At 43.8% G+C, this 25,585-nt stretch overlaps 1 long non-coding RNA gene across 1 annotated transcript; it reads left to right on the forward strand.

The window, feature by feature from the left end:
- The first annotated feature begins 212 nt into the window (after window positions 1-212).
- Window positions 213-818, forward strand: LOC145541954 (uncharacterized). The gene is made up of 2 exons (XR_014079428.1): window positions 213-329; window positions 547-818. It is a non-coding gene; the product is annotated as an uncharacterized LOC145541954 (long non-coding RNA).
- The last annotated feature ends 24,767 nt before the right edge of the window (window positions 819-25,585 follow it).

The following is a 25,585-nucleotide window of genomic DNA, read 5'->3' on the forward strand; positions in this document are numbered from 1 at the left end:
CTGTAGCTGTGTGGGAGGAACCCTACCTCAGTAGTCTAGAAACTCTCAGACTGGTAGGGTAACACAGTAACATTAGTCTCAGGACAGTGATACCCCCTGGATTCCTGACAGTAACAAACATGAAACCGGTCAGGAGAGCACACCCTCAACCAAGGCTACACATGATTCTCACAGATAGAATGCTACAGTAGATGAGCTCATAATCCAAAATTACAAGATGAGTGAGCAAGATTCAGACAAAATAAGCAATAGGATTTGATCCCCACTCTACCCATGCCAGCATCAAGACTTTAACCATTAGAACAAACAACACATGGTCTACAAACTAAGTATGTCTTGAATAATTAACAACGTAAAGGAATTTTAGAAAGGAAAGAGAAAGGTATTTGTAGAATGAATTGGGAGGATAAGTTTTACAGATGAGGACTCAGACCAGAGACATAAAATCATTTAAGTCTCTGGTAGTTTAGTGCTGGTTAAGGTGATTTCTAACTGATATCATTTGTTTACATATCTGTGTTTTCCATAAATCATCTATTCCTATAGTTATAAGAAGGCAGAAAAAGAAGTCCTCTGGTCCTGCCCTTTGGATCTTACAGACATATTTGGATCAAACAAACATATTTGGAAAATATCTAACTTGAACTGCTAGAGAAATACAGAAATTCACTGAAATGAAAAACCCAATGGATGAGTTAAATAGAAAATTAATGCAGCTGAAGAGATGATTGGTGCACTAGAAGGTACTTCTGTTAATAATTTACCTTATTGTTTCTTATGCAACAGAACATTTTTGAACAGAATTATGTTGTTATAGGTTGCAGTGTCATTTTAAGACTCTTCGTTCAAAGGATAAACAAAGAGAAATTGATTGCTTTAAACACAGATGTGATGAACTTTTTAACATTAACTGTCAAACACATCCCTATCATACTTTTGAACAGACTAGCTTCTGGTACCAGGCATTTCGAAACTTATTTCTCCTTCAGTATTCACACACTTCTAATCAGTTCAGTTCAGTCACTCAGTGGTGTCCAACTCTTTGCAACCCCATGAACCGCAGCACGCCAGGCCTCCCTGTCCATCACCAACCCCAGGAGTTCACCTGGAGTTCCCGGAGTTCACACTTCTAAAACTGAACATCATAAGACCAGTCAGAGTACGATGTCTGGCCCCTGCACCTTATGCCACAATTCCAGGTGAACCGACACAGTGAACAGTAGTATTTATTATCCCTGGAAGCCATTCTTAAGCCAGGATGGCTAGTGATCCCTTACTTATATATGAAAATGACTGCAAACCATATAAATAGACACAATTGAGGCAGAATGGTCTGTTCCACCATCCTCACTTCTTGTAAGTCAGAGAATTACTTTTCCCAATATGGCCCCAGGTTAGAGTTTGCCAATGAGAGAAATTTGAACAAGATTGGAAGGTGGAAGAGATATAAGGTGAAATAACTGAAATATTAGCCATTTTTTTTCAGAAGTTTGTGGTGGTCGGAGACGGCGTCAAAATGTCTCAGCAAGCTAGCACTCTGAGGTTGTGTAAACGTAGTTGTTCACAGCCTTTCCACAAACTCATATTTCACAGTCATGGTGGCAAGATGTGGTAGTTTCTCAGACTGTCCTACAATCAGGGGCTTCTCCCAGTCTATCCTGCCTCCCCTTTCCCACACTGGGCCAGTGGTATAGATACTATGTTTATTCATAGAAGCTGACAGTTTGGCTGGATGGACAAGGACTTCGAAATAATAAGATGGGATAGTTGGTAACAAAGATATAGGGGTGTGAGAAGATCTCTCCAAATGAGCACATTTGCGTGGGGTGGCTCAGCAGAAGAGGGCTCCAACATCAGTGAGGAGAAACGCCCATTCTATAGGCATCATTTGGCCTTTTCCCCCAGCACTCATGGAACAATAGCCATGGTGGGAGTGATGGAGGTGAGGTATGGGCTCAGCAATCGAGACCTCAACTCACCGTGGCTGCTCTGCCTACAGCCCCTGTGAAAGTTCAACTTGCTGACCACAAAGATAAACACCGAGCCCTGAATACAACACCACTTTCCCCAGGGACCAGCTAAGCCATCTGACAGCACTGATGGCATTGAACCAAGTCCATCATAGAGTCTTTCATGGAAACAAGTTGATTCCAAAATCTGTATGGAAGTCTACGGGACCATGAAACCTAAGTTACTCTTGAGGAAGAACAAGAAGGAAGGATGTGTCCTACCAGATATCAAGATAAAACTAACCAAAACAGTGTGGCATCGGTGCAGGAATAGACGAATAGTCTAATGAAACAGAAGAGAGAGCCCAGAAACACACACAGACATATGTGGAAACTGGATTTATAGCAGAACAGATGTTAAAGATTTACAAGGAAAAGGATGGACCATAACAAATGATACTGACACAACTGGTTATCCATACAGAAAAAGATTAATTCCTTCTTCATGTCCTACATAAAAATCAATTCAGGGTAGATTAAACACAAATATGAATGATAAAACTATAACAAAAATTAGAACACAATATAGAATAATAATTTTAGGCCCTCGGGATAGAGAAGGAGTTCTTAAGTAAGGTATAAAAAAAGCACTTACCTTTAAAAACAACAACAAAATAGATAAATTAATAATTTCTGGGGATTTCCTTGGTGGTCCAGTGGCTAAGACTGTGCACTCCCAATGCAGGGAACCCAGATTTGATCCCTGGTCTGGGAACTAGATCCTGCATGTCGCGACTCAAGACCCCACACGCAACAAAGAAGATGGAAGATCCTGAGTATCGTAACTAAGACCTCGAGCACCAAATAAACAACTGTTTTTAAAAAAAACAACTTCTGGCTTCCCAGAGACTTCATATAGAATGAGAAAAAACAAGCCACCAACTTGGAGATGAAAACTGCAACACATATGACAAAGGATTAATTTTCAGAACATGTCAAGAATGCTTATAAATCAATAAGAATAAGGAAAATAATCCCAAAGAAAATAGATGAAAGGCAAAAACAGGAATTCCACTGAAAAGACAAATGTCAAATAAATATGAGAACATGCTCAACAAAATTGAGAGTAAAGGAACTGCAGATTACAATCACAATGCCTAAATTAAAAGTTTAAACACACACAGAGAGTGGGGCAGGATGCCCTTGAGCAGAGGCACAAAAGGAGCATATAGTGTATTAGGTAATGTTCTGTCAACCTGAATGCTGAGTGCATCATTCTTTGGATTATGTTTTATATACGTGTTTATGTATGATACACAATAAAAGCAAACACACAGAGGGTTAAAGCAAGTGTCACAGAACTGAGGCTGCAAAAAAATGGTCCATTATATGTAATATTGTAATAGAGAAGAACAAATCTGACTCCATATTGGATCTGTTTCTTTTACTTTAGCCTTTGTAGTCTACTGCTTTTGCTGCAAGTTAAGAATGTTGCCTATAGCTTGAAATATACAGGACAGCCCATTCTCAAGGCTCTGATCTTTAAAGGTATAACACTTTTTCATTCAAATAGAGATAAAACATTGCAGAACAGATAATACTATTTGTCTTGTTGAAGGTTAACAGGAACATTGTACCCAGACATACATGGAGAGCTACAAGAACAAAGGATTCCGGCATCAAAAGTTTGAAGCAATCACCCCTCATGTTTTAGTATAGAAGAATGCTGAATTCTAACCCAAAGAAGATGGTTCTTTGGGACATTAATTCACCATCTTCTCAGTATGGTGGCTTTCCACATAAAGTCTCTATTCCTTGCCCCAACAATTCATCTCTCAATTTATTGACCTGTTATGTGGCGAGCAATATGAGCTTGGACTTAGTAACAATATCTAGTGTGTTATAATAGCAGCCATGATAGCTTTAAAGGGTACTGGCAGATCAGACAATTGGAGAAGAAAAGGACATATTAAGTTGATGATATATTAATTTTTTTCTTATGATACAATTTAAAATAAACGGTTTTTAATGCAGGCCTTTTAAAAACAGAAAATGGTTAAGCACTCACTAGAACTGATGGATTTTCAGACACAGGAAGCAGACGGCAAGTCCTTAGAGGGTAAGTGAAAATGAAATTATACTTATGTACATTACAGTTAGGGTGATCATATAATTTATCACTCTACATATGGTATGTTTTAGAATGAGAGAGGTGCTGTTAACAGTTATGCAAGGGCAACAGGTGTTATCAGGATTTCCCAGGACAAACCAGATCCTGGTGAAGCCACAATCACAGAGAAAATACATATTGCTTAAAAAGGAAACAGTGTAGAATGCAATAGACTTTTCAACAGAAACCAGGAGACAATGAAAAAATATCTTCAAATTGCTCAGAGAAAATAAAGTTCAACCAAGAATTCTATATCCAGCTAGATGTAAAAACAAACTATGTTTGCTCAAACTAAGAAGAGAGTTTACCACTACATACTCAGGCTGAGAAAAAGAACTAAAGGATGTATTCAGGGAGAAGAAAATTAAATATAGAAAAGAAAGGAGAAGCAATAAACAATGATGAGCAATTAAATTGATAAAGTTACAGATGAACCTAAATAAACCATGACAGCTAATGTTGGGAAATGTAAGACACACACTTCTTAACAACAAATGAATCAAAGAAGAAATCAACATAGAAAAAGAAAATATTTAGAACTGAATAATAAAATTCTACACATCAAAGTTTGGGATGCAGCTACAAACAGCACTTAGAAGTCAGAGCCATAAAAACATGTAGTAGGAGACAATGGAAAATTAATGGATTAAGTAACAAATTCAAGATGTTATATGTACAACAGAGTAAATCTAAAGAAAATAAGAAATCATAAAGAAAAAGCCAGGTATTAACAAAATGCAAAACAAAGAGATAACAGAAAAGGTAATCAAGTTTGGGTCTTTGAAAATATAAATAAAATACACAAACATCTGAACGGATGGATCAAAATATGAAAAGGCACAAAATATGAAAAGGCACAAACATTAGGAGTGAAAGAGGGATGAAAGAGAATTTAAAAATAAGAGAATCCCATGAATGAGATTATGCCAATAAATTAGAAAATTTAGATGAAATGGAAATTTCCCCAGAAAAAAATAAAAACTTACCAAAGCTATTGAATAAGAAATAGAAAATCTGAACATTAATAAGCTGAGTCCATGTTTTAAAAACCTACACATATACACAAACACACAAAGCCTGGCCCAAGTGATTTTACAAGTTAGTTCTATCAAACATTTGAAGAACAGGTAATTCAACCTCATGCCAACTATTCCAAAGACTAAGAAAACAAAGAAACTTCCCCCAACTATTTTGTAAGGTAAATATAACCCTAATACCAAAAGCAACAGCAAGGAAAACATAAGAAAGGAAAATTACAGCACAATCTCACTTTTCAACATAAATGAGAAAATCTTAACATGTTTGCCATTCAATATAATATACAATACTATGTACAATAATAACCACCATCAACACAAACCAATGAGGTTGGTTCTAGGAATAAAAGGATGATTTAATATTAGAAAATCTGTTTATAGAATTTATACATCAAAGAGGGAAATTATATGACTATTCAATAAACGGAGAAGGCAATGGCACCCCACTCCAGCACTCTTGCCTGGAAAATCCCATGGACGGAGGAGCCGAGTAGGCTACAGCCCATGGGGTTGCTAAGAGTCGGACACGACTGAGCGACTTCACTTTCACTTTTCCCTTTCATGCACTGGAGAAGGAAATGGCAACCCATTCCAGTATTCTTGCCTGGAGAATCCCAGGGACGGCGGAGCCTGGTGGGCTGCCATCTACAGGGTCGCACAGAGTCAGACACGACTGAAGCGACTTAGCAGCAGCATTCAATAAACAGAAAAATTCTTTTAAAAATTCAACATCCATTTATGATATAAATTTTTTTAAGGTCTTAGCAAACTAAGATTTGAAGGAGCCTTTATAACTTAAAGTGTATCTATGAAAACTTCGGAGTGAACATCAAGCTTTATGGGCAAATATTAAAAGCATTCCTTCAGAGGCAGGCACAAGACCAGGAGATCCATTATCTCCTCTTCAAGTCACCATTATTCTGGAGGTTCTAGACAGTGCTCAAATACAAGAGAGAAAATTAAAGCTGTGAAGGTTTGAGAGGAAAAAATGAAACATTCACTACAGATTATAGGATTGTCCATATAGAAAATGCAAGAAGCAGTTACTGCCAAACCATAGGTGCAAATAAAAGGGTTCAGAAAAGTGCTTTCTAAACCACCAGTGTGCAAAAATATCAACTATGCTTCTCTAATCAGCAACAGATGATTTAAAATGTCATTTTTACAATTCTATTTACAAAGACAAAAAAACTGGAAGATACTAAAAATTAATCCAATAAAAAATGCACAAATATCTTTAAGAGAAAAAGCACATAATTTTATTAAAAGACCTTAAGAAAACAAAAAAGAGACAAACTGTGTTCATGAATGAGAAGACTTGGAGTCATAAAATTGGCAATCTCCTCTCCAAATCAATAAATACAATGCAGATGTGAACAAAATTAAACAAATTTCAACTGTGTTGAGTGTGTGTGCGTGCACACATACACACATGCCTGCCACCTAACAAACTGATCCTAAAGTTTATAAGAAAGAGAAAAAACCCTAAGTAGAAAAGCTGATTTTCAAGAATGAAGTAGAATGACTTACCCTACCAGATAGCCAGACATTTTATGAATTATAGTAATTAGCACAGTGTGGTATTGGCATAGGGATAGAAAAACAAACCAATGGCACAGAATAGAGCCCAGATACAAATCTAAATCCATGTGGAAATCTCATCTATGACAGAGCACTGCAATTGGGGGTGGGGGTGATGCTCTAGCCAATAACAGTTTTGGGAATATTGGTTACCCAAATGGAGAATGGGGGCAAAATAGATTATCTCACATGGTAGACAAAAATCAATTTCAGGTGAATTCAAGACCCAAAAGTGAAACACGAAGTTTAAAACCTTCCAAAGGAAATATAGCAGAAAATCTTTATGACCTCAGAAAAAGAGTTCTTAAAAGCAAGCAAAAACCATAAAGGAAAAGATTGTTAAATCTGATGACAGACAATGCCCTTAACAGAGTCAAAAGATGAAACACAGCGTTTCTCATAAAGTTAAACATACACCTTCTCTATAGCCCAACAATTTCACTCTGAGTTATTTACCTTAGAGAAATGAAAACATATGCCCACAGAAAGACAGGTACAAGAATGTTTATAGCCATTTTATCCATGGTAGCCAAAAACTGAAACAACCACACTGTCCATCAACCGGAGAAAGGATAAACACTTTGTCGTGTATTTATATAATAGCAATCTACTCGGCAATAAAAAAAGAAATCTACACAACAACATGGATGAATCTTACAACATTATCCTGAGCAAGAAGCCAGACACACTTACTGTACGATTAAATTTATATAAAGTGCTAAATCAAACAAGATTAATACAGTATGGTAAAAGATGTTAAAATAGTGGTTGCCTGGAAAGGAGAACAAAGACCTTATTGGGGTGATGGAAATCTTCTACGACATGATAGAGGGGTAGGTTACATGGTTCCATACATCTGTCAAAAACTACCAAACTGTAGCAGTTAAGATTTATGTATTTCACTGTATTTAAGAAAAACAAACCTCCCATTCCCCCTAAAAGACAAACTACAGCCTGGAAGAAGATCTTTACCTGCCAAGAGATTCATGTTGAAAATCTATAAAGAACCACCACAGGTCAATAAAATCACCAAATAGAATAGGCAAAGGATAGCAACCAGCAATTCACAGGAGAAAAAAACATTTGAAAATATGCCCAACCTCACTAGCAGTCATATCCTTTATCCCATATCTAAGTCACATCCCATATCCAAGACAGCACTTCATATCCTTTGGACGCACAAAGATTTCGAAGTCTGGGGATATTGAGCACTGGTGAGACCACAGAACAACTGGATTTGGATACCGTGCTCCAAGCATGGGAACGCAGATCGGCGGTATCTGGGAATAGTGAAGATGCTCATACCTTACAGTTCCATGCCAGGTGTGCCCCAGTGATCTTCAGCTAGAGGGCATCTGCATCTCTCCTGTGTGGACGGCAGGGATCCTCACCACAGCACTGTTTATAATAGCAGGAAAAAGAAAAAGAGACATGAAAGTCAGACAGGTGAGGAAAAGGAAAGGCTAATAGTATCTACTGCATCTATCAGCAAGAGAATAGATCAAGCACAGGAAATCCCCTACATACCAACCTTCATGTTGCAAACTTTGAAAGACGTGAATGTGTTCATGTGTCCCATCACATCAGGCATGAGTGAAATTGCAGCTTGCCCTCCATCTCCTATCCTTCTGCTCTACCATCTCCCACTTCCTCTCCCTCCTCCAGTCAGTAATTCTTCTTGCCCGTTCACCTGATGCCAGCCCCTGTATGCCAGCTGTTGTCCCGTACTACTATACTTTTCAAGGTACTGTCCTGTAAGATTAAAAACGTTTTATTTTTGTATTTATTTTTTATGTATTATTTGTGTGAAAAGTATTATAAACCTATTATGGTACAGTACTACATAACTGATTGTGTTAGTTGGGTATACCTAGGCTAACTTTGTTGGGCTTACAAACAAATTGAACTTAATGAACGTGCTCTCAGAACGGAACTCGTTTGTATGTAGGGGACTTACTGTATGGTGAGTTCATATCACGGAATAAAAATCATCGGTGAAAATAAATGAACTCCAGGGTACACACAATGTCAGAATAAAATGTTAAACAAGCCACAGAAGAACATAAACTGTGTATTTCATATGCACAAAGTTAAAAAAAAAAACAGCAAAACTAAACCACCTATTGTTGAGGGATGCAAATATATTTGGCATAAGTATAGAGAAAAGCCAGAACATCAAACACACAGCTCAGGATCATGGTTACCTCTGAGAAGGGAGAAAGGGGGATGGGGTGAGGAGGGTTTCAGATGGACTTTAAAAGTGATGGTTGGGCTTCCCTGGTGGCTCAGTGTTAAAGAATCCACCTACCAATGCAGGAGACACCAGTTCAATCCCTGGTCCAGGAAGAACCCACATGCCAAGAAACAATGAAGCCTGTGTGCCCCAACTATTGAGCCTGTGCTCTGGAGTCCATGAGGCACAACTACTGAGCCCATGGGCTGCAACTACTGAAGCCCATGCACCCTAGAGCTCGTGCTCCACGACAAGAGAAGCCACTGCAATGAGAGGCCCACACCCTGCAACGAAGAGTAGCCCCCACTGGCCACAACTAGAGAAAAGCCCGTGCAGCAACAAAGACCCAGCACAACCAAAAATAAATAAATAATAAACAAAATTATTTTAAAAAGTGAGGGTTATATTCTTTTTCCACAAATAGGGTGGTGAGTACAGACATTCACTGTCAGTAGGGGTAGAATTCTGGACGGAGTTACAGTCATCGACTATGTGGTGAAGGGAGGATTCCGTGAGATAGAAGCCAAAAAGAAATGGCTGGGAGGGCTGGGGATGTGGGGAGCTTACGGGTACCAAAGGACTCCATGGACGGTCTTTACCATATCTCCTTATGACAGAGGCAAGAAGGGTGTCTGCCGACAAACGGGAGAGAGGGGGCGACCTCATCTCCCCAGCCTGACTGCAAATGCCTGTCCATGCTAGGATCCTTCAAGTTCAGCCACCATAGCAGAGAGCAGACACCTGCCGGAGGGGATGCTGAGAGGCTGTCCCGGAGCGGCTGGAGAAGAGGTGATTGTTGTTCAGTTGCTAAATCTGACTCTTTGCGACCCCATGGACTGCAGCACACCAGACTTCCCTGGGGATGCTGAGAGGCTGTCCCGGAGCGGCTGGAGAAGAGGTGATTGTTGTTCAGTTGCTAAATCTGACTCTTTGCGACCCCATGGACTGCAGCACACCAGACTTCCCTGTCCTTCACTATCTCCTGGAGTTTGCTCAAACTGATGTCCATTGAGTCGGTGATGCCATCCAACCATCTCATCCTCTGCCACCCCCTTTCAGGTGGTGCTGGTGGTAAAGAACCCACCTGCCAATCCAAGAGATGTAAAGAGACTCGGGTTCGACCCCTGGGTCGGGAAGAGCCCCTGGAGGAGGGTATGGCAACCCATTCCAGTGTTCTTGTCTGGAGAAGAGGCAGAACCTGCTTTGATGGATGACTGCCTCTGCAGCCAGTGGTCACTTTACTGTCAGCACAGGCTGTGAGCAGCAGGGCACAAGGGGTCTCTGTGGGCGCCTTCCTGGTGGAGGCTGGGGTCCCAAGAGAGAAGGCCGTCTGAGGTCAAGGGTGGGGGCTCTCTCCCAGTTTCATCCACTCCCTGCCCCCATCCCAACTGGAGCTCCCTCATAAGCAAACGCTAGGAAAACAAAGGGAAATTATCCAGCAGGAGCCTTCCCCTCTGCGGAGCGAGGAAGTCTCGGTCTCAAGGTTAACGGGTAAAGAGGAACTCGCCTGGCCGTGCAGGTCATAAGGTCAGCAGGAATTTTGATAAACAAGAGGGGACGGTGGCACCAGAGCAGGGTCGGGGTGGGAGGATCACCGAGATCTGGCCACAGGGTCAAGAGGAAGTCAAGGATGCACCCGTCTCAGGGAAATGAAATGGTGGTCATTTACAAGCACAAATTGTTTTACATTCCAGGGGAGCTGGCTGCTAAGCCAACTCTTCCTGTAGAAGTTTAGGTGGTGGGTGAGTCATTGTTATAAATAGACCAGTGATCAGAAAGTCATCGGAAAGGACACAGTCCCAGAGGCACAACCTTGGAGGGGGTAGAAGGTGCCACATAGTTAAGAGCTGGGTCCAAGAGAAACGCAGAGGGAGTGCTGTGATGGGCTATGGTGGAAGAGGAAGTAGACACTTACAAAGAGGAAGATGCTGCAGGGGAGTGACAGGGACCAGCCTCCCGTGTGGCTGAGCTAAGCCCAGCTCACAGCCCGCCAATCCCTGGATCAGACTCTAGAATTCTTCCAAAGAATTCAGACTTTTCTAGGATCCCAAGAGACCCCATCCACCGAGGCATGGGAGAAAAAAACTCTTCAACCAGAATCAGCTCCTTCATTCCCCTACAATTGACATGCCTGATGGGTGCTGGGGACACAGACAGCCCTTGCCCTCAAGTTCACAACAACTCAGAAATCTTAGGAAACTTGTCAAAGGGGAGCACACCATCAGGGTAATGAAGCCCTGTGCCCAGAGGAAATCTGAGTCCAGCCCGGGGTAGGGAGAGGTTGCCCAGAAGTTTTTCCTGATCCCACCGAGGCCAGGCTGGGTGCCCTCTTCTCAGCTTCCACGGGTCCCTGTACTCCATCATATCATGGGTCATGGAAAGCATTCAACTGTCCCAGAACTGGGCCAAGTCCCAAAGCTGAGAACAAAAGGAGCTAAGAACCTGGTACCTCCACACCCGGAAGGGGAGGCAGGGCTTACCCAGGCACCATAAAGCACGAGCCCCGAAAGGGATCAGGAAGCCATGGAATCCACCCAAAAAATGTCAAGGGACAGGAAAGCGGGGTTTCACCTAGCATAATGGAAAGCAACGTGAAAAAATAAAAATGCTTCCTGTTTAGACGCCTGTGAACTGACATTCTCCAATAAACCATGAATCACAGGACGATGGCTTCTGTTTCTACAACAGGACTGTAAACTCCTTGAGCAGGGAGGCCATGTCCCCCTCTGTCCCCAGCACCTGCAGTGTCCCAGGCCTGGTAATGCTCGTTGTAGGAACCTGATGCCCAGGCCCCTCCGTTCTCACCTGGGCTCCTCACGCCGCATCTCCTGTCGGACTAGCCGGCTCCTCAGAACCAGAAGCAGCCACATCTCACACAAGGCATCTCGACCCCTTGGGACTTCCCCTCATCCCGGGGCCCCCAGTGTGGGCCTCAGAGCAAAACTCACTTTTGGGAAGACTCACTCGCCTGCCCTGAGCCTTCTGGCTTCCCCTCTGGCTTGGCCCTCTCCCCTTTCCTGGCCTGAGGACCAGGGCCCTCAGAGCCTGGTGCAGTTTGTGGAGTGGACATTCCAGATTTCTTCTGGGAAAGCCAAGGGAGGGAGGCCCCGCCCCCCGCCCACCAACGACCCACCAGCTGGAGGTCAACAGGAAGTGGCCAAGAAGCCCTGGAGGAGATTCCCTCCTGCAGTGTAGACAAGCCCCACGTAGATTTGGACAGGAGGTGGGGGAGGGGGTGACAATCCCTGTGAGCAGAGCGGACAGCCCCGGCTTTGGCAGCTGAGATGCTGGGGCTGGAAAGGTGGTTGGCTGACTCACTGACACGGAGGCCTTCCTTGGGTCTCCCAACACTGCCCCAAAGTGGTTGAGACATGGGAGGGCAGTTCTGAACCACCGGCCCCCTCAGACACTCCAGTTAGGAGGGCCCAGAGACCCAGCACCCACTCACGTCTCAGGACCCCCAGGGAGGCCTCAGGATACAAGCACATGGCCCCCAAAAGACCTCAAAGGTCACCCAGCCCAGTGGTCATCACTGCGCCCCAGGGAGCCCCAGGACACCGGATGGGGCAGCACAGCCTAGACCTGGGCCCCTCCTTCCATGTGAGAGCTTAGCTTTTTTTTTTTTAATCAAATATTTAGTTGTTTGTTTATTTGGCTATGCCAGGTCTTAGTGCAGCACACAGGATCTTTAGTTGTGGCATGTAAACTCTTAGTTACACAATGTAGGATCTTAGTTCCCTGACCAGGAATCGAACCCAGGCCCCTTCCACTGGGAAAGCAGAGTCTTAGCCACTGGACCTCCAGCGAAGTCCCGGAGCTTAGCTTTGATCTGTTCTCCTTATGAATGTGAAAGGGAGGTTACCCAGGCAGGGTTTTGTTCCACAGCTGGGGAAACTGGGACCAGAGAGTGGGGAGGACTGGACCAAGGACACTGAACCGGGGAGTCAGTGTCGGGCTGAGGAGCTGGTGTTAAGTGTAGCAGGCACTGGGGAGCCAGGGAAGGTTTCAGGGAGGGAGTGACAAGCCTGAAACAGGCAGAGAAGAGACCGACTAGGGGATGGCTGAAATTGGCTACACTGGGAGCTGGGAGATGCGGAAAGAACTCAGCAGGAGGGAAGGAAGGTAAGAAAGAAACAGCTCTACTCTGAAGACATACAGATCTGGGTCTTGGCCCCTGGTTGAATGGTGCCACCAAGTATGACATGGCAGGGATGGGCAGGTGAGCAGAGGGGCCAAAGACGAACCTGAGTTTCTGACTAGGTTGTCTGAGAGGCTGGTGGGGCCTTGAATAGAAGAGAGTAGTCGGGGGGCTCAAATTCAGGCAGGTTTGCTTTGAGGAACAGGAAGGACAAGGCCACTGGGGTTGCGGGTTACGTCTACTTTCCTACAGTGGATTTTTTTAAGCTTTTTATTTTATATGGGAGCATAGCCAATTAACAATGCTGTGATAGTTTCAAGTGAATAGCAAAGGGACGAAGCCATACGTATACATGTATCCATTCTCCCCCAAAACCCCGTCTCGTCCCGGTGGCCACATAATATTGAGCAGAGTTCCCTGTGCTCTACAGTAGGTCTTCCTACAGGGGGTTTTAAAGTCAACTAGAGAGACTTCCCTGCACGTCCAGTGGTTAAGACTCTGCATTTCCACTGCAGGGGGCGTGGGTTTGACCTCTGATTGGGTAATGAAGATCCCACATGCCATGCAGGAAAGCCAAAAATTAATAAAAATTATTTTTTAAAGTAAATTAATTAATTAAAAAATAAAGTCAGCTAAACTTGAGCACCAGCCTCCAAAGCTCTTCCATTCACCAGATGTGTCATCTTGGTTAAATCGTTTAACCTCTCTGAGCTTGGTTTCCTTACCTTGTAAACCAAGGGTAATAATAGTACCCACCCTAAGGATTATCATAAGGACTAAGACACCACACATAAAGTGCCTGGTGCATTATTCAGTTCAGTTCAGTCGCTCAGTCGTGTCTGACTCCCTGCGACCACATGAACTGCAACATGCCAGGCCTCCCTGTCCATCACCAACTCCCGGAGTCTACCCAAACCCATGTTCATCGAGTCGGTGATGCCATCCAACCATCTCATCCTCTGTCGTCCCCTTCTCCTCCCGCCCCCAATCCTACCCAGCATTAGGGTCTTTTCCAATGAGTCAACCCCTCGCATGAGGTGGCCAAAGTATTGGAGTTTCAGCTTCAACATCAGACCTTCCAATGAACACTCAGGATTGATCTCTTTTAGGATGGATTGATTGGATCTCCTTGCAGTCCAAGGGACCCTCAAGACTCTTCTCCAACACCACAGTTCAAAAGCATCAATTCTGTGGCGCTCAGCTTTCTTCACCGTCCAACTCTCACATCCATACATGACCACTGGAAAAACCATAGCCTTGACTAGACGGACTTTTGTTGGCAAAGTAATGTCTCTGCTTTTAAATATGCTATCTAGGTTGGCCATAACCTTCCTTCCAAGGAGTAAGCGTCTTTTAATTTCATGGCTGCAGTCACCATCAGCAGTGATTCTGGAGCCAAAAAAAATAAAGTCTGACACTGTTTCCACTGTTTCCCCATCTATTTCCCATGGAGTGATGGGACCAGATGCCATGATCTTAGTTTTCTGAACGTTGAGCTTTAAGCCAACTTTTTCACTCTCCTCCTTCACCTTCATCAAGAGGCTCTTTAGTTCTTCTTCACTCTCTGCCATAAGGGTGGTGTCATCTGCATATCTGAGGTTATTGATATTTCTCCCAGCAATCTTGATTCCAGCTTGTGTTTCTTCCAGCCCAGCGTTTCTCATGATGTACTCTGCATATAAGTTAAATAAGCTGGGTGACAATATACAGCCTTGACGGACTCCTTTTCCTATTTGGAACCAGTCTGTTGTTCCATGTCCAGTTCTAACTGTTGCTTCCTGACCTGCATACAGGTTTCTCAAGAGACAGGTCAGATGGTCTGGTATTCCCATCTCTTTCAGAATTTTCCACAGTTTATTGTGATCCACACAGTCAAAGGCTTTGGCATAGTCAATAAAGCAGAAATAGATGTTTTTCTGGAACTCTCTTGCTTTTTCGATGATCCAGCAGATATTGGCAATTTGATCTCTGGTTCCTCTGCCTTTTCTAAAACCAGCTTGAACATCTGGAAGTTCACGGTTCACGTATTGCTGAAGCCTGGCTTGAAGAATTTTGAGCATTGCTTTACTAGCATGTGAGATGAGTGCAATTGTGCGGTAGTTTGAGCATTCTTTGGCATTGCCTTTCTTTGGGATTGGAACGAAAACTGACCTTTTCCAGTCCTGTGGCCACTGCTGAGTTTTCCAAATTTGCTGGCATATCGAGTGCAGCACTTTCACAGCATCACCCTTGAGGATTTGAAATAGCTCAACTGGAATTACATCACCTCCACTAGCTTTGTTCGTAGTGATGCTTTCTAAGGCCCACTTGACTTCACATTCCAGGATGTCTGGCTCTAGGTGAGTGATCACACCATCGTGATTATCTGGGTCGTGAAGATCTTTTTTGTACAGTTCTTCTGTGTATTCTTGCCACCTCTTCTTAATATCTTCTGCTTCTGTTAGGTCCATACCATTTTTGTCCTTTATTGAGCCTATCTTTGCATGAAATGTTCCTTTGGTATCTCTAATTTTCTTGAAGAGATCTCTAGTCTTTCCCAATCTGTTGTTTTCCTCTATTTCTTTGCACTGATTGCTGAGGAAGGCTTTCTTATCTCTCCTTGCTATTCTTTGGAACTCTGCATTCAGATGGGAATATCTTTCCTTTTCTCCTTTGCTTTTCGCTTCTCTTCTCTTCCCAGCTATCTGTAAGGCCTCCTCAGACAGCCATTTTGCTTTTTTGCATTTCTTTTCCATGGGGATTTTCTTGATCCCTGTCACGAACCTCTGTCCATAGTTCATCAGGCACTCTGTCTATCAGGTCTAGACCCTTAAATCTATTTGTCACTTCCACTGTATACTCATAAGGGATTTGATCTAGGTCATACCTGAATGGTCTAGTGGTTTTCCCTACTTTCTTCAATTTAAGTCTGAATTTGGCAATAAGCAGTTCATGATCTGAGCCACAGTCTGCTCCTGGTCTTGTTTTTTGCTGACTGTATAGAGCTTCTCCATCTTTGGCTGCAAAGAATATAATCAATCTGATTTCAGTGTTGACCATCTGGTGATGTCCACGTGTAGAGTCTTCTCTTGTGTTGTTGGAATAGAGTGTTTGCTATTACCAGTGCATTCTTGTGGCAAAACTCTGCTAATAAATATTTGCTGTTATTGTTATTACTGGACTTCCCTGGTGGTTCAGATGGTAAAGAATCTTCCTGCGATGCAGGAGACCGGGGTTCAAGCCCTGAGTCAGGCAATTCTCTTAGAGAAAGGAATGGCAACCTACTCCAATATTCTTGCCTGGGAAATCTCATGGATAGAGGAGCCTGGCGGGCTACAGTCCATGGGGTCACGAAGAATTGGGTACGACTGAGTGACTAACATTACTATATGCCAAGTTCTTAACATATATAACCTCATGTTATCCTCCCAGCAATCTGCAAAGCTGTTCTTTTCCCAATTTGCAGGAGAGAAAAACAGAGGCTCAGAGAGGTTAAAAAAGTGACTCAGGGTCACACAGCAAGCATTAGGGCGAGAGCAGAGATTTGAAGCCAGATGCTTCTGGTTCAAAACCCAAACTTCCCAGTATCAGATGTACCTGCACTGCCCTCCTGGGGCTCCAGGTCTGTCTCCCACTTCCAGGAAGGGGAAAGTCAAGAGGTGGGAGAGTGGGTGATAGGTTTGAACCTATAGGACAGAATCACCTGGACATGGTTTGGACAAGTTCATCTGTCTCCAGTGGACCTGATGACATTTTCCTTTTTACTCTCTCCCCACTTTTTCTTCTCTCCCATCAATGAGACTGTACTCTCAACTCCAGTGAGTCACCGGAAAATGTAAGTTAAAAAAATTAAGAGGAACATTGCTCCTACGTAAGCCCCTGCCATCTGTGAATCATTCAAGACAGGTATAATGGACATAATTACAGCTCACCCACAAGCTAGACCCAAAATCAGTCCTAAAGGCTGATTTCAGAATCTAGTGGTTTCCTCAGCAAAGTCCCGGGCAACTCAAACCTGAACTGGTGCTCATAGCCTTGGTCATCTCACTGGGGGCCCAGAGTGGGAGAAACCTGGGTACCATGCCCTGACCCCAGAGACATAGCAATCTCAGAATTCCCCTCCAGCCCCACCCCCACACTAGCTCCACCCACACCACCTTTCCACCCCACTTTTGGGGCCCCTCCCTCCATTTGAACTCATCCTCCTTCTGACTACCTTGCTTCTTGAAAGAGCCAGACCTTTATTCCTCCATCGCTGTAAAGTCATCTAATCTACCAAAACGTGGGGGCGATATGCAATTCATGATACTACAAATAACGCCTTCCTTTACGTGTCCAGATGGCCAGGAGCTCAATTATTCACCGGGCTTGTGTGGCAGTTCGGTGAGAGGATGCATGCAAGGTCCCCTCGCACAAACGCCAGCTATTATTAGCACTTCCATCCTCTTCACCATCCTGGGAGATGGACATTCAGGAGCTCCCAAATTAGAGGGCCGCCTCCACCCACAGCCTCAGGGCCCCGTATTCTGGCAGCCAGGATCAGGAATCCCAAGGGAACAAGAGTTAGATTGTCAGAGCTGGCAGGTCATCCATACCCAATAGGGAAACTGGGCCCCCAGAAAGGCAGAGACCAGCTCAAAGCCACCCAGTTGGTCAGTGGCAGAATCAGGGCAGGACACTAAGCCTCCTGCATCCAGGTGTCTTCTCACTGCACTCCAGCACACGTGACCTCTCAGAGTCACAGAGATCACGGAGCAAGCTTGATGCATCTCTGTGATCCCAGGAGATGAGACGAGCTCCTGGGAAATAGGAGGCATTCTGCTCTCAGCTAATTCATTCCAAGGTTCTCTAGCTGAAGGTCAGATGCAAAGGGCCTGTGGTCAGTGGGAAGCATGCTCTTGCATGTCAATGCTGGTACCAAAAGGAAAAAAAATACCCCTAGTCTTCTCAGGGAAGAGCCCTGGAATCAGCCTGAAATGTCATCAAGAAGCACAGTTTGAAGACCTCCCTTTCCAACCTGCTCTCCAGGACCCCTCTGCAGGGACTGCACCCCCAGACCGATCAGCTCACCACCTCCTCCAGGCCTGGAGTCACCCTAAGGTCTCATATTCCCTATAGTCTTTTCCCCAGCAGCGATTCAAGAAAGGCCCCTTGCCAGGCTACCGAGATGAAGGCATGGTTCCTCCCCTCCTGGAGCTCATTGGCTGGCTGGTGGAGAAAATATACAAATGGAGAGGAGACAGGGATGGGCAGAGACAGTCCAGCGAGGACTTGCATGAGTCAAAGTAAAAAGATGTCATCCCAAGAGGCTTGTGATCCTCCCTGCTGCTGTGGTCTCCTCCCCAAGCAAATCAGCCACATCCTTCAAGGGCCCCTCCTCCAGGAAGCCTTCTTTGATATAAACGGTGCAATCACACTCCTCTGAACTTCCATCCTAACTGGGCTGTGACCATTCCGCACCTTCCTCTGCCCCACAGCTGGGGCCCTTGACCCCACCTGCAGGGTCTACCCTGCCCCAAGCACAGAGCTAATGTCCACCCGAGGCAGGAATTAACAGAGCCCAGCCTCAACTCCTGACCTTCTGATGACAACCCAGTCCCTTTCCCACTTTCCCAGGCTGCCTTTGCCTGCTCCCTCCCACAGCAATCCAAGGCAGCAAGAGGCTTTAAAAAAAAAGAGAGAGAGTTTCCATTCCCTCAGCAGCATAGGGCCCTGGGTTGCAGTGGAGGCTGAGGTTTTGTATCAGAAGGGTCTTGACCCCATCTGCCCCATGACTGGCAGGGAGGAGCAGTGTTCCTCATCCAGTCAGGGTTCCACCCACTTGGCTAAAAGTAGCAAAAACCTCAGCTAACACAGACTTCAGCACGTTCAGGGTTATCTTTCTCACATAAGAAGTCCAGAGATGCTATGCATGCGTGTGTGCTAAGTCACTTTAGTCATGTCTGACTCTTTGTGATCCCATGGATTGTAGCCCACCAGGTTCCTCTGTCGAGGGGATTCTCCAGGCAAGAATACTGGAGTGGGTTGCCATTTCCTTCCCCAGGGGAATCTTCTCAACCCAGGGATCGAACCTGAGTTTCTTACTCTCCTGCATTGGCAGGTGGGTTCTTTACCACTAGCGCCACCTGTGTGGGACTTTCCTAGTGGTTCAGTGGCTAAGAGTCTGAGCTCCCAATGCAGGGAGCCCAGGGTTTGATCCCTGGTTGGGGAACTAGATCCCACATGCTGCAACTAAGACTCAGCGAAAACCTGGACTTTTAATGCCCAAGCCAGAGTCATTCTCACCTTCCCAGGCTGCCTCTGGCTGTTTCGTTCAGCCAGTGACAGAGCCAGAGGTGGGAGCTTGGATGCTGAAGCCTGATGGAGCCCATCCTAGCCTGGACTCTCGGGGGCTTTCTGGAACTTCTTTGGTTCCAAGGCAGCTGCCAAAGAGGCACCAGGCAAGAGGGCAGGCTGCAGGGCCCAGGGCAGCTCTTGAGAGACCAGCTCCTACCACCAATCCTTAGGCTGAGCTCTGAATCATAAGTAAATGGATAAAAAGCATTTCAAGGGAAATTCTGGGATGAGGCAAGTTAGTACCAGTTGACTCACCTTGAAACTGCCCTCAAGAAATTCTAATTAATACCCCTAACCCTTCTAGTTTCAAATGTACTATCCTTGCCTTGGGATTTCACCCTGTGCTCAAAGAAAGAAAACAGCTAAAACCCTAGAAAGATGCATAAAGGCTTCAATATGGAACACTTTGAATGTAGTGCATTATGCAAAGTACATATTTTTTTAAATTTTATTTCTTTTTGGCTCTGCTGGGTCTTTTTACTGTGTGCAGCCTTTCTCTAGTTGCAACGTGCAGGCTTCTCACTGTGGTGTCTCCTCTTGTTGCAGAACATGGGCTCTAGAGCATGTGATAGCTGTGGCACATGGGCTCATTCAGTCCCCGGCATGTGGGACTGAACCCATGTCTCCTGCATTGGCAGGCAAGATTCTTTACTACTAAGCCACCAGGGAAGCCTGTATGTATTTTTAAATAAAAGCTAAGAAGAGAAAGCTCTTAGATACTGGAGTCATTGCCCCCGTTTTCAAAGTTGCTTCTGTTAAAGAGGTACTAACTACACAAAAAAGTAATTTCACCAAAAGGGATCTGCATCAAAGAGACAGTGCACAATGCCAATTAAATGACAAGGGCTATCATGTTTCACTTACCAAATTAGGCTCCCAAATTACTTTAATTATATACCTGGTGGTGGCAAGGAATAGAGCAGACCCCCTTGTATGCTCCTGGTGGGTGTATTAATTGGAATACACTTTCTAGAAAGTAATTTGGTGATACCTATTGAAAACCTGACAAAAGTTCATATCCTTTGATCCATTGTTAGGAATCTACCCCCAAAGAAATCATTCAAATGCTGGCAAAGAGCCAGACACAAAGAGGTTCATTATAAGTATTTCATAGTAAGGGAGAAATGTAAACAGGCTACATATCCAGCATTAGGCAAGTCATCAGGTAAAATGTGGTTCATTCAAAGTATTGCATCTTATCTGGCTATTGGAAGTTTTTGCTAACAGGTGGAAGACCCAAATCAAGGGCTATGATTGAGTAGTGATATCTGCTACTTGTGGGACTTTGTGAGGAGGGTGGGGAGGGGACACATGCTATGTACAGAGATAATTTGGTGGAAGACTTGAGGTCACCAAGTGGGAGCAGGAGGTCGCAATCTCTGGTTTCTGTTCTCAGTTTCAGTAGGTATGGATTCCCTTTAGCCTTTTGCCTTCTTCAGGCCAGTGCTAATCCACCGTGTCTGTCTCCAGACACTCAGATGACTGGGATCTCCTCTAGAACCAGGTACTTTCCCATGTAGAAAGCCCAAGACTGAATGACCTCTCTCATCTCTGTTTGCGTGATTATTTGTTCTAATTTTTAAAAAATGTCCTATGATCAGTATGTAGAAGGTTTAACAAGTACAGGGGTGGCAGGGGGGAGTAGAAAAATTCACAAAGCCCACATCCCCTGGCTAAGGGTGGGCCAAAGGCTCTTTCAAAGACCACCACCTGCTTCAAGATATTTGAGGAACCCAGGAATCTCAAGCCCCAAACTTAGATCGAGTTTATCTCAGATTCTAGAGCCCCCAGGCACCTGCCCAAGAAATTCAAAATCCTCTTAAAAGAAAGCATCATTGTTTTACAAATAATTTTTTCCAACACCATCTCCTACACCCAAAGGTAACCAAATAAACAAGAGACAAGACACCATGAGTGAAAACTGGCAGAAAAAATAGACAAGAGATACAAACTAATAGGGAGCCTGGATCCTGGCATTAATCAGACAGGACCATAAAATAACTGTGCCTGCTATGTTCAAAGAGATAAAAGCCAAATTTGAAAAGATTGGCCAAACACTTGACATTATAAGCAGTGACATGTCAGATTTGGAAACAAACCAAATAAAATAATTGAATTTACTAAACTGAAAATATAATAACCAAAATGACTAGACAAGATGCCAGCATCACAGACTGTCCCTTTCTGATCTGTGTTTTGGGGCAGTGGAGAGCTGACACTGAGCCAAGGCTGAAGTTTATTTCTGTCTCGTGTTGAAGCACATAAGGTTTGTTATCACCAATGCACCTTGAGTGAGGTCGGGAGACTTTGCTTGCTTCTCAGCCCAGACTCTGGAAGTAGCTTTCATATTAATTTCAAAGGCATCAACAATTATAGCACCATAGGGTGGTAACTAAGGACTCTAATTTTGATCCCAATGCAAGAGAAAGGGTCTCATCAGTATGTTGGGCTAAATCAGGAAGGACGAGATATATTTGAGGAAGACGTCCTTCCAAATGTTTGCAAATTTGCTTTAAACTGCTCAACTTTCCTTCTCAGGAAATCTCATCTGTAGAGCAAGCATGACTTCTCTCTTTGCCAACTTTCCTGAAGGGTTACTTAGGCCCACTTGCAGTGCTCATCCCAACGTTACTTATAATGGAAGCCTCCTAAATGTTCAGCTGTACTGGAAGGGCTACATTAATAGGGCCACAGCCACTGATGAACCATTTATTAGCTACCCTGCACTGGGCTTCTCTGGTGGCTCAGACTGTAAAGAATCTGCCTGCAATGCAAGAGACCCAGCTTCGATCCCTGGGTCAGGAAGATCCCCTGGAAAAAGGAAGAGCTACCCACTCTAGTATTCTCACCTGAATAATTCCATGGACAGAGGAGCCTGTTGGGCTACAGTCCATGGGGTCACAAAGAGTTGGACACAACTGAGCGACTAACACTTTCAGTTTTTCACTGTTGCCTCTCAAAGCTGGTGGGGAAAGAGAAGAGGCCAGAGGGGCCATTCTTGGCCCTCCAAACAGACTGCAGACATCCACAGCTTTAAACTGCAGGCTTGGGGAGAAATAAAGAGCTCTAAGATATGAACCAATTCTGAGACAACCTGCCAGTGAGGTCAGTGGGGTGGCTGACTCTGACTTCAGCACCTCTGACCTTTTCTTTACTGATTTAGATGGACAGAAACCCAGGACCTAGCTGCCAACAGAGTGGCCAGGTTGTTTTGTGGCTCTGGAGTCAAAAGTCTGGATTTTTAAAAATATATATTTATTTATTTGGCTGTGCCAAGTCTTAGATGCAGCATGCGGCATCTTTAGTGGTGGTATGTGGAATCTAGTTCCCCAACCAAGGATTGAACCTGGGACCTCCTGCCTTGGGAGCACGGAGTCTTAGTCACTGGACCACCAAGGAAGTCCCCAAAGGTCTGGATTTTATCTCCAGGTATCTGAGGGGAAATCATCTCACCACGAGAGCTGGCTTCCCACCCCAGCCAACACATACTCTCCTGTTTTAACCCAGTTTTTTTTTTTTTTTTTTTTTAATTGTTCTACTTTTAATGTTCCACTAATTCATTCTTGAAGGACTATGCTTCTATGAAATTCACAGATTTGACAAACTGTGATCTTAAATTGATACAGAATTACCTTTATTTATTTTTTTTTTTATATTTCACTTTTTTTTTTTTTTATAAATTTATTTATTTTAGTTGGGGGCTAATTACTTTACAATATTGTAATAGTTTTTGCCATACATTGACATGAATCAGCCATAGGTTTACATGTGTTCCCCTTCCTGGACCCCCCACCCACCTCCCTCCCCATCCCATCCTTCTGGATCATCCCATTGCCCCGGCCCTGAGCCCTTGTCACATGCATCGAACATGGAATGGTGTTCTGTTTCACATATGATAATATACATGTTTCAATGCTATTCTCCCAGAACGTCCCACCCTCACCTTCTCCCTCAGAGTCCATAAAATTGTTCCATGCATCTGTGTCTCTTATTCTGTCTGTTTAACCCAGTTTTGAATGGCACAGGGAAGACCTTGAGACCCTCTGACTGTCTAAGACAGGAACCCAAATAGACAGGACAAAAATATTCACACGCTCCCAGGAGGTACCAAGTTTCACTCTCACAGAGGCCACATGAAAACGTTGCCAAGTACAGATGGTCATTTACCTGACACGGGCGAGAACGAGAGTGACAGCCAAAATGGGGCAGAACTGGAATTTTAACCTAGATCTCATGCCAACAACCATTCTCTGTTCCCTGCACCAGTCAAGCTGAGTGTAAGGCTGGACCCCACTGTTCCCTCTCACACCCCAAGGCTGACCCATGACTTTCCTAAACATTTATTAATTGGAGTAAAATTGCTTTACAGTGTTGTCTTGGTGTCTGCTGTATGACCATGTGAATCAGGTATAAGTATACAACTGATAAGAACAGATGTTACACTTCATCTTAGCCAAAAGGCCAAAAGCAATCCTAAACAATTTAAAAGAGAAAGAACTGACAGTATGGTTGCTTTGCCCAAGAGTTCAACAAGATACGTGGTGATTTACTCAAAACCGAACCCTGGAGAAAATACTACATGATTTTATAAAATCCTCCCTCACTACCTGTAACCTCTTTTACTACATGCTTGGAATTTAAAGCAAGAAAAAAGGAAAAAAAAAAAACACCCACCTTTCTCATACAAAAAAATATAAACATGTGAGGTGATAGATGTGTTCATGAATGGTGGGAATCCTTTCACAAGGGGTACTTACATATCACCACAATGTGCATTTAATTGTTTTGAGGTATACTTTAAATACCTTACAATTTTATTTGTCGATTATACCTCAATAAAGCTGGGGGGGGGGGAGTCTACAATGATTACCCAAGAAAAAAGAAATGAAAAAACTGAGTTTCCCCCCCCCTTGAAGGAAGAGACATTCAGTGGGTGATTGCTCTGAGCCAGTTACTGAAGTAGACAATTTAAACTAAGTACCTCATTTAAGCCCAACTAAAAGATGAGAACACTGAGACTTGGCAAGCTCAGTCCTCTCAAAGCTGCATGGCAAAGAAGTGACTGACCCATTACTCAGAGCAGGCCAAGCTCCCTACTAAAGCCCTTTCTCTTAGCCTACTAGCCAGCCAGTAAGGTGGTCCATTCATTTGAGTCAGCCTGGTTTGCCTGGGACTTTCCAGGTTTCATCCCACATCTCAGAAACCCTTCAGTCCAAGGCAAAGTGGAAAAATGTGTCACTACATTGGGCAATTATCCGAGGCCAGGGAAACATTACGACGGCTGCTGGCTGCTAGTTTTCACATCATTTTGGTTTAAATAAAACATTTTTCCTTTTGGTACATCTAATAAAGAAGCACAGAATATGTCAACATATCCTTACTTCCCCACTTCTCGATTTTCCTTCATTATTATTATTATTATTATTATTATTTGCTGTTGTTGTTCAGCCATTAAGTTATGTCCAACTCTTTGTGATCCCATGGACTGCAGCACAACAGTCTTACCAGTCCTTCACCATCTCACAGAGTTTGCTCAGATTCATATCCAGTTAGTTGGTGATGCTATCTAACCATCTCATCCTCTGCTGTCCCTTTCTCCTTTTGCCCTCAATTTTTACCAGCATCAGGGTCTTTTCCAATAAGTCAGCTCTTCATACCAGGTGGCCAAAGTATTGGAGCTTCAGCATCAGTCCTTCCAATGAATATTCAGAGTTGATTTCCTTTAGGATTGACTGGTTTGATCTCCTTGCTGTCCAAGGGACTCTCAAGAGTCTTCTCCAGCACAACAATTTGAAAGCACCAGTTCTTTGGTGCTCAACCTTCTTTTTGGTACAGCTCTTACATCTATACATGACTACTGGAAAAACCATAGCTTTGACCATACAGACCTTTGTCAGCCAAGTGATGTCTCTGCTTTTTAATACACTGTCTAGGTTTGTCATAGCTTTTCTTCCTAGCATCTTTTGATTTCATGGCTGCATTTTTATAGCTAGCCCTGAAAACACTAACTTCATCCTGAAGTCTATGTACTCCACCCAGGAAAGTAGGAGGCTTGAAAATTAAACAGGAATTGTTGATGGTCCCATGTTTCTTTCTTAGAGAAAACGGAGTCTCTAGGGGGTGGATATCTCCTCTAAAAACCAGAAGCCTTGAGCTGGTTCT

Source organism: Giraffa tippelskirchi, chromosome 3, assembly GCF_054371585.1.
Source record: "Giraffa tippelskirchi isolate mGirTip1 chromosome 3, T2T-mGirTip1v1.2.pri, whole genome shotgun sequence".
NCBI lineage: Eukaryota > Metazoa > Chordata > Mammalia > Artiodactyla > Giraffidae > Giraffa > Giraffa tippelskirchi.